This window comes from Apodemus sylvaticus, chromosome 1 (genome assembly GCF_947179515.1).
Source record: "Apodemus sylvaticus chromosome 1, mApoSyl1.1, whole genome shotgun sequence".
Taxonomy (NCBI): domain Eukaryota; kingdom Metazoa; phylum Chordata; class Mammalia; order Rodentia; family Muridae; genus Apodemus; species Apodemus sylvaticus.
In genome coordinates this window covers 179,829,893-179,848,530 of record NC_067472.1, presented here as the reverse complement: position 1 = coordinate 179,848,530, position 18,638 = coordinate 179,829,893, and the positions used below count along the sequence as shown (strand labels likewise).

Below are 18,638 nucleotides of genomic sequence, written 5' to 3'. Positions count from 1 at the left end.
CAGGAAGCAGGAGCTGATGCAGAAGCCATGGAGGGATGTTCCTTGCTGGCTTGCTTCAGCCTGCTCTCTTATAGAACAAAAGAATGCCAGCCCAGGGATGGATCCACCCACAAGGGGCCCTCCCCCTTGATCACTAATTGAGAAAATGCCTCACAGTTGGATCTCATGGAGACACTTACCCAACTGAAACTCCTTTCTCTTTGATAACTCCAGCCTGTGTCAAGTTGACACACAAAACCAGCCAGGACAGAGTGAGAGCACTGAATTAGTGTTTCTCTCCACTGTGTGTCAAATACCTGAGAGAGACAGCCTAGAGGGGGGATGGTTCATCTGGCCTCAGCCTCCGGAAGTGTCAGTCCAACATAGCGAGGGATGAAGGGTGGCCTGGTGGGATGGCAGTTGGGGTGATGGTAGACCAGGGAGCAGAAAGAAGGCCATACTGGTACTTTCTGGTTCTCTCCCTTTCCCCTTCAGCCTCCTCCTCTGCAAGCTGGTGTCTCATACTATACAATGGGCCTTCTATGCCTCAGCTAATCCTCTTTGAAAATGTCCTTGCAGAGGCATTCAGAGCTGCGCCTCCTTCGAAGTGACTCTAAATCTAGTCAAGTTGACCAGTGAAGTCAAGCCATCAGGCTTGGAGGAGGTCAGGGGATCTGCCAAGGGACTAAAACTTCCACTATGCAGATTAAAACATCTCCAAAGGTCTGGAGCATTGCACCATGCCTGCCTGGATGCTGCCATGCTTCTGCCTTGACCACAATGGACTGAACCTCTGAATCTCTAAGCCCGCCCCAATTAAATATCTTTTATAAAACTTACATTGGTCATGGTATCTGTTCACAACACTAAAACCCTGACTAAGACAACATCTAATGCCTGATTTTTTTAAATCTTCAACACATAAATTTAAACTATTTTAATTCTTTCTAATTAAGGTTTTCTTTTACTATATACCAAAACCACCTCCAATGACACACATAGCCATATGGAATTTTATTGTTGGTAAATTTTATACCTACCACAATAATTTTGTAAATGGTATAAAAAGTAAAGTGTTGGTTTCCCCTGGGATAAAGTCATGTGAGTGACCCCATCTCAAGGGATGGTTTCTTGCCCATTAATACTTGCTTGAGATCTTGGCCTAGGCTCCCAGGAACCTGTCACTAAGGAATGAAAGAAAACAAAACAGATAAATTGCCATGAGAACTATGGCTCAATATGTTTGCTCTGGCCAAGAGTTCCACGTTCACTTCCAGAAGACTTCCTTTCTTTAAAGTCTAATGCCTCAGTCTGTGGAACTCTTCACACAGATTCTACTGGAGTTGGTGTGCCACTGCCCAACTATTTTGATGCTTAAGGCTTATTGTAAATATAGAGGGCATGAGTGTGTCTACCATCTAACAACTCAATGATCTAGGAAGTGTCAAAGCATGGGATTTTTGCTATTTTTTACTACACATGAATCCATTCATTGTGTGGAAATGCTTTAGCCAACTATCCTCCCTTAATCTGCATTAGAGAGTTTATACTGGGCCGTACAAAGGCAGCGAGTTCAGGAAATCCCTTAGCTTTATATTAACCCCTGCTCAACATTAGAGGACACATAGTAGAGAGAAACCTCACAGGTGAAAAGAGTGTAAAATGCTCTTCCCACCCCCTGCAAGGCTAGCCTCTTTTTGTTTGCTTGTTGTTGTTCTATTTCGCTTGTTTTATTAATTAATTCAGCCTGCTCACTACCCCATCCCACAATCCTTCCTCTCATTCCTCATCTCCTTATTGTTTGAGTGGGTGGGCCCCTCTTGGGTTACCTTCCCCTCCAGTACATCATCTCTGCAAGGCAATGTGCATTTTCTCCCACTGAGGCCAGACAAGGCAGCCCAGCTCGAAGAACATATCCCACAGACAGGCAGCAGCTTTTGGAATAGCCACCACTCCAGTTGTTCCAGACATACATAAAGACCAAGCTGCACATCTGCTACATATGTGCAAAGAGGCCTAGGTCCAGATTGATGACTTAGTCTCTGAGAGACCCACAGGACCAGGTTAGTTGACTCTGTTGGTCTTACTGTAGAGTTCTTATCCCTTTGGGGACAGCGTTCCTTCCCCTTATTATGTAGGTGTACCCAAGCAGCGTTCACTGTTTTGCAGTGGGTAACTGCATCTGTCTGAGTCAGATGCTGTTTGGAGCTTCTCAGAGGACAGCCATACTAGACTTGTGCCTATGAGCATAACAGAGTATCATTAATAGTGTCAGGGATTGGTGCTTGCCCATGGGATGGGTCTCAAGTTTGACAGGTTATTGGTTGGCCATTCCCACAGTCTTTGCTCTACCTCTGAACCCCACCCACATCTCTGGGATCTTACTACTGTTAACAGACACCATAACCAAGGCAGCTCTTATAAGGACAGCATTTAATTGGGACTGGCTTACAGTTTCAGAGGTTCAGACCATTATCATCAAAGCAGAAACATGACAACATTCAGACAGACATGCTACAGGAAGAGGTCTACATCTTCATCTAAAGGCTGCTAGCACAGTACTGGCTTCCAGGCAACTAGGTTAAGTGTCTTAAAGTCCATGCCCACAGTGATACACCTACTCCAACAAGACCACACCTATTCCAACAGGACCACACTTCTGATTGTGCCACTCCCTGGGCCACGCACATACAAACAATCACAAAAAGCCAGCCTCTTTATATACCAAAGAGCTCACAATGAAGGAGACCTTAAGCAACTGGCTCTCCCTCCTTTGATATAAGAAGATTTACTTTGGAGTAAGACCTTGACATTCATGAAATGTGCGACTTCTTCAGACAGTTAATGACTGACAGAAGAAATGACTGCCAAAGTGGCCATTCTGATACAACCATCACTCACAAGTTGATTGCGTCTAGACATGAGCGTGGAGACATGAGCTATGGGTGACATGTATGTGAGAGGCGTCAGTAGCCCCAATGCTCTTGTAATCTACACAAATCCCTTTCCAGAGTCCTATCACTATTGGTCCTTGCGACTGAAGCAGGCTCAGTTCTGGAAGCTGGTGTGTATCATGTCGCACAGTGTTCCAAGCTTAACATGTATGACATCGTGTATAATCCTTTGAGGGTATCAGGTGTAGAACAAGCCCATTGCAGTCTGCAATAATTACACCAGGTTCGATTAGTAAAAATGGAGGGTAGCAAACCCAAGAAGGCTCTAAGAACTGTGAGCAATGAGGGCCTTCTCTGGTTTTTTTCTCTATAAGCAAATATTTAAATGTTTCTGGATACACAGGCCAGAAAATGGAGAAGGAAAAAAAGATATGATAGTCCCTTGACCTGAAACTCAAAGCCAGTCTTTACTGTTCCTGATGTTTTGCTTCAGTCAAAGAAGACATCTCTTACAAAGACTGTGGGACCAGTGGGCATTTGATTTTCCAATAGATAGAGGAAATCAGATTTTTGTGATGGTATACTGGCTAGTTCTCTGTGTCAACTTGACACAGGCAGGAGTTATCACAGAAAAAGGAGCTTCAGTTGTGAAAGTGCCTCCATGAGATACAGCTGTGGGGCATTTTCTCAATTAGTGATCAAGTGGTGAGGGTCCCTTGTGGGTAGGTCCACCTTTGGGCTGGTGCTCTTGGGTTCTATAAGAGAGCAGGCTGAGCAAGCCAGGGGAACCAAGCCAGTAGGAAAAATCCCTCTGTGACCTTTGCATCAGCTCCTGCTTCCTGACCTGCTTGAGTTCCAGTCCTGACTTCCTTTGGTGATAAACTGCAACGTGGAAGTGTAAGGTCAATAAACCCTTTCCTCCCCAACTTGCTTCTTGGCCATGATGTTTGTGCACGAATAGAAACCCTGACTAAGACAAATTGGTACCAGCATAGTGGGGTATTCCTGTGACAACCTGACCATGTTTGGAGGAGGACTGTGGACTTTGGAACTTTGAGCTAGAAAAGCCATTAGAATATTGAGAGCTCTGTTGAAAGTTCTGTAGGAGCTTGGAAGACAATACTAAGAACAGTGCAAAAGATGGAGGCCTCGCTTGTGAAATTTCAGAGGGAAGATTAAAGATTCTTACAGTGGCCATGTTTTGATTGTGAAGATTCTGTGGTTTTGGTTAGCTGGGGCTGAAGAATCAGCTGTGAGTAACAAGATACCAGAACCACTAAAGCCAACCTTTGTGTTACTGGGACTATTGATGCTGGTTAGCTGGAGCTAAGAAATTAGCAGTGATTAAGAAGAGACCAGCATCACTGAGAGGAAATCTTCTTGGAAGTGTTTTCTGAGAGCACAGAGAGTGTGTTCCAGAGATAGCCACAGTTGTATTTTGTGCTGTGGATGGACTTGGGACTGTGTAAGAGTCAACCACGTGGTACTCATCTTGAAGGCATGAAGGGGTCATGAAGAGCAGCTGAGGCTCTTGGCACAGTGAGAGGCCACGGAAGGCCATTGGTGAAGATGCAGCCTCAGTTTCAATTGATGGCCCAGGACTTGAAGGGGTCATGCATAGGAGCAGAGGCTTCTCACCATGAAGAGAGCCTATGAGAGGCTGTTGGTGAAGCCTAATTACAGTGGAAGATAGCAATGTTTTGGAGATGCCAGTACCATGCGATGACCACAAAGAACAGCAGCAGCAGTGGAGTACAGGCAGCTGGAGCCTAGAAGACAAACTGTGTGCTACAAAGGGCAGAGCTAGAAAAGCCCTTGGAGGAGCCCAGAAGATCATGAGTCCCAGACATTGGACATTTGGAGTTTTAGTTTTGCTTTTGGATGTTGACTGTGCCCTGGTATGTTTCCCACTTGAAGGAAGAAAGTATTTTAGTGGAGCCCACAGTTAAGACTTTGAACTTTTAAAAGAATTTGAATTTTAAAGATATTGGATATTTTAAGGTGATTAAACTTTTAATATGTAAAGACGGTGGGACTTTTAAAGTAATTTAGATCTTGGGGATGAATAAGAAAGTAAGGGTTGAGGAATAATAGTGATGTGTATGTGTGTCAAGTTGACAAGGGGTCAATTGTACTGGCTAGTTTTGTGTGTCAACTTGACACAAGCTGGAGTTATCACAGAGAAAGGAGCTTCAGTGGGGAAGTGCCTCCATGAGATCCAGCTGTGGGGCATTTTCTCAATTAGTGATCAAGTGGTGAGGGTCCTTGTGGGTGGTTCCACCTTTGGGCTGGTGCACTTGGGTTCTATAAGAGAGCAGACTGAGCAAGCCAGGGAAAGCAAGCCAGTAAGAAACATCCCTCTGTGACCTCTGCATCAGCTCCTGCTTCCTGACCTGCTTGAGTTTCAGTCCTGACTTCCTTTGGTGATGAACTGCAACGTGGAAGTGTAAGGTCAATAAACCCTTCCCTCCTCAACTTGCTTCTTGGTCATGATGTTTGTGCAGGAATAGAAACCCTGACTAAGACATACGGTTTAAAAAATAACTTTTTGTACTAAACCATTTCTTTAATAAAGCTCAGTTGAAGCAGAATTTATGTGCCCTCTACTGTGCATAAATTATAAAATGTAAGAGGTTTGTTGTTGTGGATGGTGGTGGTGGTGGTTTTGTATTGTGAGGCAAGATTACTATATGTAGCCCTGGCTGTCCTGGATGTCTTTCTGTTGACCAGGATGGCCTCCAACTCAGAGATATTTCTACTTCTGCCTCCCAAGTGCTGCAATTAAAGTCCTGTGCCAACACTGCCTGGCATGGTAGGTATTATTTAATGTATAAACCCAAGAAATCACTGTAGTCATGATAATGAACACCTACCTTCACTGGTCCTAGTGTGCCCTCCTTTACAGTCACCCCTTTCCTAACTGCCCATCCTGGTGTTCATTGATATGTTTTCCCCTTTGAGAAGTTCTTGTAAATAAAATAAGTGTCTTTCATTCCTGTATAACCATGAAGATTTTCCATTAAACCTCAAGTGTGGGATTGTGTGTTCTAAGGCAGTTTCTCCCATGTCATTTGTCCAAAGACGTTTAGCAGCCTTCTGGTTGAGACCATTGCAAATAAAGCTGCTCTGAGCATTTGCCTGTCCCTCTCTTCCATGTGTCAACATCCAGACATCAAGGCCTGCATGTCCCATTTCTACATGTTAGACTTTACCTTCTAGACATGATGGCACAGGTCAACAATGAAGGATTATAGTACAAACATGTCCCAAGAGAAGGTACACACGTCATGACACACAGACCTATGTCAGACAGACCATTGTTGAGCAGGAGACAGAAAAACATGAGGAAGAGGAGGCCTCAACCTTTTCTTGGGAATCCATGGGCACAGCAAACAGTTCTTGGATTTATTGGTTTGAATAATCTCAATAGTGTTCAGGTTCAGGACCATGCCTGAAAAGATGTTTTGGAAAGATACTGGCTTGGGCATTAAAAGGTGGAGGTGGTCTGTTTGCTCAGGAATCATTGGATTGCCTGTGAGAGCTTTGTCCCTGGGGGGGACATTTGACTTCCCAAGGACTAGCTGCCTTCCTTAGGAAGCCTTAGGTGTTATCATGTCACATCAGGAAACAGATGAACAGAGAAATGGTTTCATGCTTGTCAGTCTTACACACTGACCAATGTGTCCTGTTTGTATGACTTTCAGTCCCTCAGCCTGCTCACCAGCACTTGCTCTGTTCAACAAGTCTTCACAATTTTTGCCACACTTAAACAGAATAAGAGTTGTGGTATAGATTGCTCAAATCTGTTTTTAAGTACATGTTGACAAACTGACTAATATTACTAATATCACCTGTGGAGAAACACCTGTAGGAGTTCCTCTCATTATGCAGTTTGGATTTGGCTCAGTAAGGAGGTGGCAGCTGGTACTAAGTGTAAGCAGACACCTGCTTAGGAAGCCAGTCTCCTAGCAACTGAGAAAAGCCTGTACCGAGGGTGAAATACAGCCCTTCCATTGCCAAGTCCTAGCACTTGTAAAGATGTGAAGTTGTAAAGATGAATCATATGTTCTGAGGCATTTTGTTGTGCAAAATTTAAGTACTATGAGGTAAATCTGAGAATCCATTCCACATACCACATTCCAGTAGAAAATACACAACGGATTTTGGCACATGATCAGTGTAAATTACTTGAATATTGCACAGTAGCTCATCTGTAGAAAATTGTAATAAATAAAATAAGATAAAGACCTACATCCTTCTCCCTTTAAAAAAAAGGGTTGTGGTATTGTGTTGTTTGTCCATTATAACAGTTGGAGTTCATCATTTCCCTTTACACTGCTTGCCATTCCTCTCCCTCTTAGCTGTGTGGCTGCTGTTGGGAGTTTGAGTGTATGTGGGAGAGAGGGCAAGCACATAGAACAGTGTGCATGGAGATCATGGTGCAATCCTCAGTCATCATTTAAGACAGCTCTCTGGCTGTCTGACATTGTGGACTGCCAGGCCAGATGGCCTACAAATGTCTGGGAATTCACCTGTCTCCTCCCATCTCTTGAATGGAGCAGTAGGACTACAGACACATGCTAACAAGTCTGACTTTACACGGGTTCTGGGAGTTGAGCTCAGGTCCCCAATAACACACAGTAGCACTCTGCCCATCGAACCTTCTTCCCAGCCCTTCCCTATTTTTCCTTTAGTTGGGCATGGACATCTATCTCTTTCCCCATTGAAGTGTTATTATTAAGGTACGGGTTTCTCTTAAGGATTTATTTATTTATTTTATGACTATGACTACACTTTTGCTGTCTTCAGGTATACCTGAAGAGGGTCACGGATGGTTTTGAGCCACCATATGGTTCCCCGGGAATTGAACTCAGGACGTCTGGAAGAGCAGCCACCTCTTAACTGCTGAGCCATCTCTCCATGCCCTGGTTTTGTTTTTGATGAGGGTCTCTCTATGTACACTTGGCTGTCCTAGAAATTGCTAAGTCAACCAGGCTGTGGCAAATGATGACTCTCACTAGCAAACCAAGAGAATCTGAGAAACACACCCATGTGATCCCTGAGTAACTCCCCTGGTATAACTGGACACAAGTAGCCCACAGTCCTCTGATGAAGCCCAGAGGCAACACATGAGGTGTCTGTGAACCTCCTTTCTGTCCTGCAATCTGGTGAAGTCTAAGGCTGCTTACATGTAATTTCCGTCAGACAACCCCAGTCTGCACAGTACCACACAGCTGCAGTAAACTGAGCATGGGTAAGCACACCTACAGTCCCAGAACTTGGGAGGAAGAGACACATGGATCTCTTGTGAGTCCAAGGCCAACCTAGACTGCATAGCATCATCAAAAGAAGGTTGCAAGGGCTCTCCCAGGATCACCTGGCTAATCAGGGGCTGTCACTCTGCTCTGAGTGACCACACAAGTCATTAATCTCACTGACTCCCAGATCCTCTGAAGACATCACTGTACTCCCGTTAAGCACACACACACACACACAAACACAGAGCACAGAACAGAGCTGCAGGCATTTATTAAAATCAGCTGAAGAGACCCAAGGATGAGGGCACAGGTGTCAGGAATCCAACTTCAGGAAAAAGGACAGGACAGCAATACAGCACTCGAATCAGACATGGTGCAAAGATGGGTTGCCCAAGCCCATTAGACTGTAAGGGCCTTAAAGTTGGTGAGCTGATCTACAATATTCTAGACCATATCACTGCCATGGTATTTCAGGCATTCTGGGCTGAGGAGCATGGATTCCTGGAAAACAGACAGACAGAAACAGAGGTGGCTACAGTCAATGTGCAGGACCTCAGCAGGGCTCCCCAACCACCCAGAATGAGATCACTCTTCATCCACAAGAAAGAAAATCTTCTGCAGTGATTCAGGTCTCCATAAACAGACTCTGCCTCAAGGGAACTGGAGCCCACCCACAGCCTTCAGGAGGAAACCTGAAAGCCTCCATAGCCAGACAGGAAAGAAGGGGAGAAGGTTTCAGGAGTCATGATGGGGGCTAGGTCTAGAGAGAGACATGATTGCTGAGTCCGAGTTTGGTGATGTCTCCAATACCTGAGCACATCGCCCCAGGCACATTGGCAGTATGACCATGTTAAAAATACATCCCCCATGGGGGCTTGTTAGAAGAAATTCGTTTTTGGATAACACTGTGGTTTTGCCGGACCTGACACTCAAATAAAAGTACTTTGGGGAACAGGATGAGAGCTGCCCTGTTCAAAATATATGTCTCTGCGATTCCGTTATGCTTGAAACAAGAGGCAACAGGAGGCATCTCAGCTGTGGTAGGCAGTGGCAGGCAATCCCTGGGCATAGGGGTGGAATTTAAGCCTTTGGGGGAGGTTCTGACTATACCTCAGATGATGTGAATGGATGGCGCCTCCATCTGAGGCAGGGGAGTAGAGTCAAGGGAGGTTCCAAAGAGGACCCTGGTAAGTAGACAGAAGTTTCTGGTATCTTAGCACAGATCTGTGATTACTGTACGTATGCAGAGGCTAGAATAAAGACTCCCCTGTTCCTACTATGGGTAAGAACCCCATGTTTACCTAGCATGTGGTAGTGAATTGCAGGAACCTGCATGGAACAGACTGGATGTGTACCTGGCATGCTACTTTGACCTGTGCTATGATGATCAAGGGTTTGAATCCTCAGTGACAGGTCACCTGGCATGTATTAATGATCACATTGATCATTTGTACACAGCCTTCCACAATTTACTGCATGGGCGAGTAAGTGAGGTTAGGGAGGACTTTACCAGAATTTGAGGATTGAGATGAATTTTGTAAACACCTCCCGCTTCGTAGCAGCCCTGGAGTTTTTCAAAGGCCTCCAATTCCTCAGTAGAAGCATCAAACAATGAAAGTCGGGACTTCATCATGTTCTTACTTGCAAAGAGTATTGAAAAATAGACCCTGAAGAAAGGAGTGCATGCTTCTGCTGCAAACACAGACATCATTATAAGGCCACAGGCTGCCAGAAACAGGCTCAAGTGTTCTTGACACATCTACAAATGCCTTCACTATCTTTTCTCATAGTCCTGCCCTCCCAAAGACTGCAGTCTCACAGATATGACATGGTCTCCATGAGACACACACTTCATATGAGTGGACAGGCCCGCATAACTGACCCTTCAGAAAAGTCCTCCGTTTGCCTCAGCCTCAACTGTACAACTAAGCATCATCACCAGCACAAGTCCACCTCCCCGACCCACCCATCCCAAGTGTTGTAACCCAGAGCAGAAAGTAACAACCGTCCTCTGCAGTTCCTTGCCTCCCAAAGACCCCTAGGTCTGTCTCAGGGCCCCACTTAGAGATCTACATGGGACTAAGATGGGGGTGAGCGAGGGTACCACTATCACTTGTCTGGAAGCCCAGCTCTCCAGTCACCAGCAAGGCCAGCAGAAGAAGTGTCCCCTTCATGGTGGAGAGTGCTAAATGCACTACTCAGAGCAGATGCTCTTCCTTATAAACCATTATAGCCCTGAGCCCTGCAAACCCCACCCCCAACCCTACACCCCAGATGCTCCAAATACCTTTTGGCAGAACCTAGCACTGGTGGATCCCTGTCCCATTTGCTGACATGAAGGGGTATGCGAGCCCCTCCCACTCAGAAGAACAAACACCATGAGAAGGCCTGAAGTCATCCCTTTCTGGAGAGAAGTTGTTCATTCTTTGCCAAAGAGAGGTTAGAGCTGACCTTTGTAAGGAGCTCAGCTCGAGTGCTGAGCCAAATGCCCCAAGGACCTGACTTACTTGACAACTCTCCTTCCTGGTCACATCCTCACCTCTTCTGGTTCCAAGTATGCCCTCTCCAAGTTGGGACAGGAAGGCACAGGGGTCAAGGAGGGTTTCTGTCTCTGTAGGTAGTCAGCAGTCCAAAACACTGGATGTGCCTGAGGTCAAGGCTTAAGCAGAAGGATGCATGTCTGGGTTCTTGTAAGGCCTCTTGAACATCTTTAGCTGCTGAGGCCTTTGATCAGGATCCCTGAGGACATGGAGGTGACATCTTACTCTTGGTTTCTCTCAGCCAGGGTAGTTCCCAGCTCTTTGGCCATGTGGGTATCCTTGGAGGCTGATGATGGGTTTATATCACCAATTCTGCTTCACTCCATAGTAGGTCAATCCTATTGTCCTGCTCACCCTGTCCCCTCTCAGCTCTGTCAGGAACCATGTCTCTAAGAGGTTTGATCAGTAGAGTCCATGTGGTGAGAGCAGTGAGTGGTAGAGTGAGGGACTCACCGCTCTACATGAGCTCTCGGTTGTCCACAACCCCACGGGATAGTGTGGACTGCCTGGCTGTAAAGTACAGTGCTCCACAGGCCACAGGCAGTGCTCTGTGTGTATGCTATCTCAAGTTCAGAACAACCTACTTACCCTAAGGAAGACATTTTCAGCACAAATGAGATGTCAGATGGGTGTTGTAGTCCATGCTTCTCGAGACAGAAAGCTCTTCAGTCCAAGCTCACCCTGCTTGCAGTGTGTGATGGTTCATCTTGATGATCATCCTGACAGGGTTGAGAGTTGCCATGGAAACACAGCTCTGTGTGGAAGTTTTTATGCTTTGTCAATTGATGACCATAGACTGACTTTCATGTGTCAGCATGGACTATGGTCATAGAAGGAGTGCAAAGAGGAAAACAAGCTGAGCACAACCATTCATGCCTCTCTGCTTCCTGATTGTAGATGTGGTCAACCACCTCAAGTTCCTCACTGTGCCTAGCTCACCGTGATGGACTTTGTCCCCTAAAACTGTGAGCAGAAAGATGCTTCTCCCCTGACATTTGGTCACTAGTTCACTACAACAGTGTTGGAGTGTGGGGAGCCGTTTTGATGGGCCCTAAAGATGGTGCCTGGCCATGCGCCAGGCTTGCTGCTCGACGAATGGGCAGGTCCTTGTTTGAAAGAGCTTGAGTGCCTACCCTGCTTCCGCCTTGCTGTGGCCTATGAGCATCTGCCACGTGGCTCATGGGGATTGGCTCACCCCTTCCACCTTGCTGCAGCCTATGAGCATCTGCCATGTGGCTCATGGGGATTGGCTCACTATAATATATTTAAGGGGGTTGGCGAAGTGCCTTGGGAGTCAGAAGATTGTTCAAGATTCATGAATAAATGGCTTAAAGAAGACTTCATGTGTTGTGTCTTTCCTTGCTGGTCGAGATGGGCATGACAAGTGGTGGCCCCTACGGGGATCCTCCATTTCTTACGACTCAGAAAGTTTTGCAATCAGGGCAGCTGGCTGGTAAGTTCCCAGGTAAGGAGGGACAAAGGGAAAAGTCCTCTGTACAAGAGACTATAAAGACTCCTGTGTGGAGTGATAACGAATTGCTGAAGTGCGATCTAAGCAAAAGAGAAAATAAATATGGGCGCTTCTCCACCGCACGCAATTTTTCTGGCTCTTCAGGAGCTGCTGAATTCAAAAGGAAAAAATAAAATCAGAGGAAATAAGGGGATTGGCTCTACAGGGACTGATTTAACCTTCCTGTCCCTGGATCTTGATAAGCGACCCTTGTTGGAGCTAATCATAGATGGAAAGAAAATTTTGGGTCTGTTAGATACTGGAACAGATAAAAGTATTATAGCAAAAAAGGAATGGCCTGCTAGTTGGCTAATACAAGCTACTTTACAGACTCTACAAGGACTAGGTTATGCAAAAACCCCAGACATGAGTGCAAGAGAGTTAAGATGGCAAGATGCGGAAGGTCATAAGGATGTTATGCAGCCTTATGTTTTAGAATTACCAGTCTCCCTATGGGGGAGAGATCTCTTGCTGGAAATGGGGTTCAAATTGAGTAATGATTCTCCCTATTCCCTTAAGGCTCAAGCCATGATCAGAGATATGGGGTTTTATCCCAGTATTGGAGTGGGAAAATATTTACAAGGAAGAAGAAATCCAGTTCAAGCTAGAGGAAATAAGGGAAACGAGGGTTTGGGTTTTTCATAGGGCCACTGGGGAAGGAATACCTATTACTTGGAAAATAGAGGAGCCAGTGTGAGTTCCTTAGTGGGCTCTGTCCTCTGAAAAATTACAAGCAGCCAGTCAATTAGTGGAGGAACAATTACAATTAGGACATATAAAGCCCTGGAATACACCCATTTTTGTAATTAAGAAAAAATCTGGAAAATGGAGGGTATTACATGACCTTAGAGTCATTAATCAACAAATGCAGATCATGTGGCCAGTACAGAGAGGGCTGCCCTTGCTCTCTTCAATACCTGCTAAATGGCCTCTTATGCCTGTGGATATTAAGGATTGCTTTTTTTTCTATTCCCTTATGTGTAAAAGATAGTGAAAGATTTGCAATTACTGTTCCTTCCCTTAATCATGAGAAACCAGACAAAAGATATCAGTGGGTACTGCTACCGCAGGGGATGGAGAATAGTCCCACTATGTGCCAACCCTTTGTGGGAGAAGCTCTTTTGCCATTTAGAAAGAAATATCCTGAGTAAGATGCATCCATTATATGGATGACATTTAGATTGCTGCCCGTTTGGAAGAAGTTCTGCATAAAGTTTATATAGATATGGTGAAGGCTTTAGAGGAGAGAGGATTATTTATAGCCCCGGAAAAGGCTCAGCAAAAACAAGTGATAGATTATTTGGGAGCTAGCCTACAAGATCAATGAATAGTTCCCCAAAAGGTGGAGTTGCGAGTAGATAATTTAAAAACCCTGACATGATTTTCAAAAATTGTTGGGTGATATTAATTGGATTAGGTGTTATTTAAAACTTCCAAATTATGTATTAAAGCCTTTATATGATATTTTAATGGGAGAAGCTGCTCTTGATTCTCCTCGAAGCTTAACATCTGAGGCACGACAAGCCCTGGAAGCAGTAGAGAGAGAACTGGCTGGAGCCTTTTTATAACGTAGAGAAGAGGGCAAGGATATTTCTTTATGCATTTTACAATCTTTTCGGCAGCCTACAGGGTTGCTGTGGCAGGGTGGGTCTTTGCTGTGGATTCATCCAACAATATCAGCCGCCAAATCGGTTGAGTATTATCCTACAGCAATGGCTTCTTTAGCTACTGAAGGTATTCAACAGTGTTTACAATATTTTGGATATGCCCCTGCCGTAATTATCACCCCATATACTGCTCAGCAAATTAAGATTTTGGATGTTACCATTGATGATTGGGCCATATTACAATGTAGTTTTGCTGGCAAATCAGATAATCATTATCCTAAACATCCTTTGATGTCGTTTTTTAAAGAACATCCCATAATTTTTCCAAGGTAACAACTCAAGGACCCATTAAAGGCTCCGTTAATGTGTTTACTGATAGGTCCAAAACAGGATGTGGAGCGTATTTAATAGGCGAAAGAGAACCAAAAGTGTTTCAGTTTAAGCCAAGATCTCCTCAGATTGTTGAGTTCCAAATCGTTTTAGACATGTTTCAAAATTGTCAGTTTCCTTTTAATTTGATATCAGATTCATCATATGTTGTCAATTTAGTAAGAGTATTGGAAGCTGTAGGAAAAATTAAAATATCTAGTCCTATTCAGACATATATGGTGCAATAACAAAAATCTATTATGGGAAGAAAAACTCCTTTTTTTATTACTCATTTGAGTGCTCATTCTGGACTTCCTGGGCCTATTAGTGAAGGTAATGATGTTGTGGATAAATTTAGAAGAATGCAGTTCATTTTTTCGAGTTCCAAAATTGAATACGCTAGTGCCTTTCATCAGAAATTTCATGTTAATGCTAAGACATTACAGAGTGAGTTTCAAATCTCTAGATCTGATGCTCGGGAGGTGGTTTTAAGGTGTCCTCAATGCATAATTCATCTACACCTGCCCTCTTTGGGTGTGAATCCTCGAGGTCTAAGACCCTTACAAGTTTGGCAAATGGAGGTTACACATCTCCCAGAGTTTGGTACCTTGAAGTATGTTCATGTGTCTGTGGATACTTGCTCAGGTATCATTTATGCTTCTCCTCTCAGTGGAGAGAAAGCAAAAAATGTCATCGGTCATTGCTTGGATGCATGGGCGGCCTGGGGTAAGCCTCAACAATTGAAAACAGATAATGGACCTGCTTATACAGGACATTCCTTTGCCTCCTTTTGTAGCCAAATGGAGGTATAGTTACTTCATTGGTTGCCTTACAATCCCCAGTGTCAGGGCATTGTGGAACGTGCCCAACGCACCCTTAAGGAGATTCTTGAAAAACAAAAAAGGGGAATAGGCCATGGTCGTACCCCTAAGGAGAGAATAGCTCTTGCTTTATTTACTCTTAATTTTTTAATTTTGGATTCTGAGGGTCTAAGCACAGCAGATCATCATTGTCACAAAGGTGGATCATTGAAAGGTTTCATTAAGTGGAAGGATGTGCTTACAGGCACTTGGCATGGTCCACATCCAGTATTGGCGTGGGCGAGAGGATCTGTGTGTGTTTTCCCTCAGGATCGCTTGGAACCTTTTTGGATCCCAGGATGCTTAGCTCGCAAGGGTGATAATCATGAAGAATTCCCTGATACAGCTGATGCCAGTGCTGGATATGATCCTCATTTGGGGCAAGGTGGAGGTGGGACCCAGATGGGGGATATTGTCTGTGTTTCCAAAACCCCTTCCAATTCGTCATGACACGAAATGGGTCCAAAGATTTTGAATCCACCATGAGGGATCTTCGCCTTGCTGTTGTCCATGTGAATTCCACCCGAGTGGATTTGTCTGTTGCTGAGGGGCTGTCATCTTGGATTACCTCAGCCATGAATCATCTGAAAGAATGGCCGGGATTGGGAGTCATGGCAGTCATGCTGGTAGTGGCCTGTCTGGTGGGCTTATGGTGCATTTGCAAAATGAGGTTTGCTCAAAAGCAGCATGCAGCTATGGTGGCGCAAGCATTCGTGGCTATGGATGCTGGCTAGTCCCCTCAGGTATGGCTCTCCATGACGAACGAATAATCAGCACACTAAGGATGCGAAGCTAAGCACTGCACTCCGGGTCAGCTTCTAGAGGCCCCGAGAAGAGCACATCAGATTGCATACAGGTTGGCATCCCAGATCCTGTCTCTGAGAAAAAGATGTCGGACTGGTCTGACCCCCACAGGGTGACGAGCCCTGCTATGAGTCGGTACAAGGTCCTTAAAATGGTTACAGAGATTGGACCTCTACTCTTGCCTGTTGCTTTTTACGAATAAAATTAAAAAGGGAGAACTGTGGGGAGCCGTTTTGATGGGCCCTAAAGATGGCGCCTGGCTGTGCACCATGCTGGCTGCTCGACGAATGGGCAGGTCCTTGTTTGAAAGAGCTAGAGCGCCTTGAATGCTTCTGCTTGCTGTGGCCTATGAGCATCTGCCAGGTGGCTCATGGGGATTGGCTCACTATAATATATTTAAGTGGGTAGGGGAAGTGCCTCGGGAGTCAGAAGATTGTTCAAGGTTCCTGAATAAACCGCTTAAAGAAGAGTTCGTGTGTTGCGTCTTTTCTCGCTGGTCGAGATAGGCCCGACAGTGGAGTACTTTTTAGCATGTGCAAAGCCCTTGGTTTATTCCACAGCACCCCATACATATAAACAGGGGCAGCCAAAGAGATGAATAACTATGAAAATTGTTTATTATGCAAGCAAAAAAGCTTAGGATCAGATTCCCAGCACCCATGAGAATGGTAGTGTGCATGCCTAATCCCATGTGAGCTCCAGGTTCAATAAGAGACCTTGTCTCAAAAAGTAAGGTGGAAGGCCATTGAGGGAGGTCAGTGATTAAAGGTGTTGGGATTAAAGGTGAAGACCTGAGTTCAAATCCCAGAACATACCTGGTAGAAGAAGAGAATAAACTCCTCCAAATTGTCGTATGACCTTCACGTGAACACACACACATCTTGGCACCTCTGCCCACACACAGTCACACACACACACAAACAAACACACACACACACAAGCACACAAACACATGAACACATGCCTACAAATATCTGTGGAAACTGGCATGAGAAAGCTCGAAAAAGTTACTAATGGACGAATATCAAAATTCTGAACAACAAACTCAATAACTTGATATTTGATTGGGCTATAATAGAGAAATCACATATGCTGGTGTGGTGGTTGCACGTCAGATAAATAAATATGGATATAAGTCAGTGTTCTTACATCTCACAGAAGAATTCCTGAGGATCTATAGATGTTCCTCCTAGGAGTTGACCTCCCTTGGTGTGAGTTGTATTGCAAGCAATAACGTTCTACATGATTGCCCAGTCAGTAAAAAATTTGCTGGGTGCACACACTTGAACCCTTGATTTTCAGCCCTCAGAACCTGTGAGGTCCGCCAGGCACGAGGTGCACCCTGGTAACCTCAGTCCCAAAGAGTCCACCCAGGGCTCACTGGCCAGTACATCTAGCCAAATCAACAAACACCAGGCTTAATAAGAGGCCCTATTTCAAAAAATATAAGGTGGTCTCAGCTATAAAGAGGACCCAGATTCATTTCCATCACACACATGGCAACTAACAACCATCTGTAACTCCAGTTCCAGGGGATCCAGTGCTCTCCTGTGACCTCCACAGGGAAAGTAAACATGACTGCATAAGATACTCAGGCTGCACAATCCCCTCATACATAAAATAAAACTAAACAAAACATCAGAAAAATCACAGACATATGTTTATATATACATTTATATGTGTATGTATAAACACATATATGTATGTAAAATGCATACATACATACACACACACACACACACACATATATATATACAGTGGAGAGCAACTGAAGGCACTCACTGTCTGTCCCTGACCACCTGTTGCATACACATATGTGTGCCATGTGTCTTAGTTAAGATTGCTGTTGCTGTGATATGACACCATGACAAAAAACAGAGTAGTGTAGGGTCACCCAGCAGTAGACACTGGCTTAGCAACACTGTGTGCTTGTCCCCATTGCCAACCCTGTACAGAAGAGAAAGGCCCCCAGTGGGAACATTCAACAGGCCTCCGCAGGCCTTGGAACATGGAAGGCTAAAAAAAAAAAAAAAAAAAAAAAAAAAAAAAAAAAAAAAAAAAAAAAAAGACCAGTGGGCTCAGGAGACAGTTCACAAGTAGATGTCAGAACTTGGCACCTAATTGCCCAAACACTTACCGGATGTGAATCCTGTTTGGCACGGCTAACCAGTAAGTCTTCAGCAAACTTCATGCTGTCACCAGCTGATAGAGAGAAAGTGACAACCAAGTGCCTTTTACAACAAACTGCTTAATTCTGACTTATCAAAACACTTACAATCTTTACTTTTAAAATGAAATACCAGCCAAATCACACAAACACAAAGACTTATGGAATATCGGCATTGCAGGAGGAGCAGTTTGAGGCCAAGCCTGAGTTATGAGGGAAGAAGGTATTGCACATTTTAAGAAGGGTCTTGTTTATAGACCTGTGAGAAGTGAGATAGCCCTTCATCCAGTCTAACCAGCATTTGTGAAGACCTCCTATGTGTGTTAACCCTGAGATAGAGGATGGCCTTGCTCTCCTGAACCTTCAGACATCTAAAGAACAACAAAATGCATCAAATACAAGAGAAGCTAGAGAAGAGGAAGTGGAGTTTAGAGCCTTCACTATGGTGGAGGTGGGGAGACTTCTTATACACATGGGAACCATCATGTACCCTGCTGGGTTGTAATCTGTGTTGTGTTGCTATGACAAAAGTCACAAGACTTGGTAATGTATATTATAAAGAGGTTAGGTTGCTTCTTGGTCTAGAATCTTGAAAGTCAAGTATAGAACAACCTCGGGTATCCATGGCCTTGTGCTGTTTGTGCACCGGG

The 18,638-nt window shown here is 44.6% G+C and overlaps 1 pseudogene; it reads right to left on the bottom strand.

Annotated features, from left to right (window-relative positions):
- Nucleotides 1–18,012, bottom strand: part of LOC127695441 (igE-binding protein-like) — a 61,611-nt pseudogene extending 43,599 nt beyond the window's left edge.
- Nucleotides 18,013–18,638: the final 626 nt, after the last annotated feature.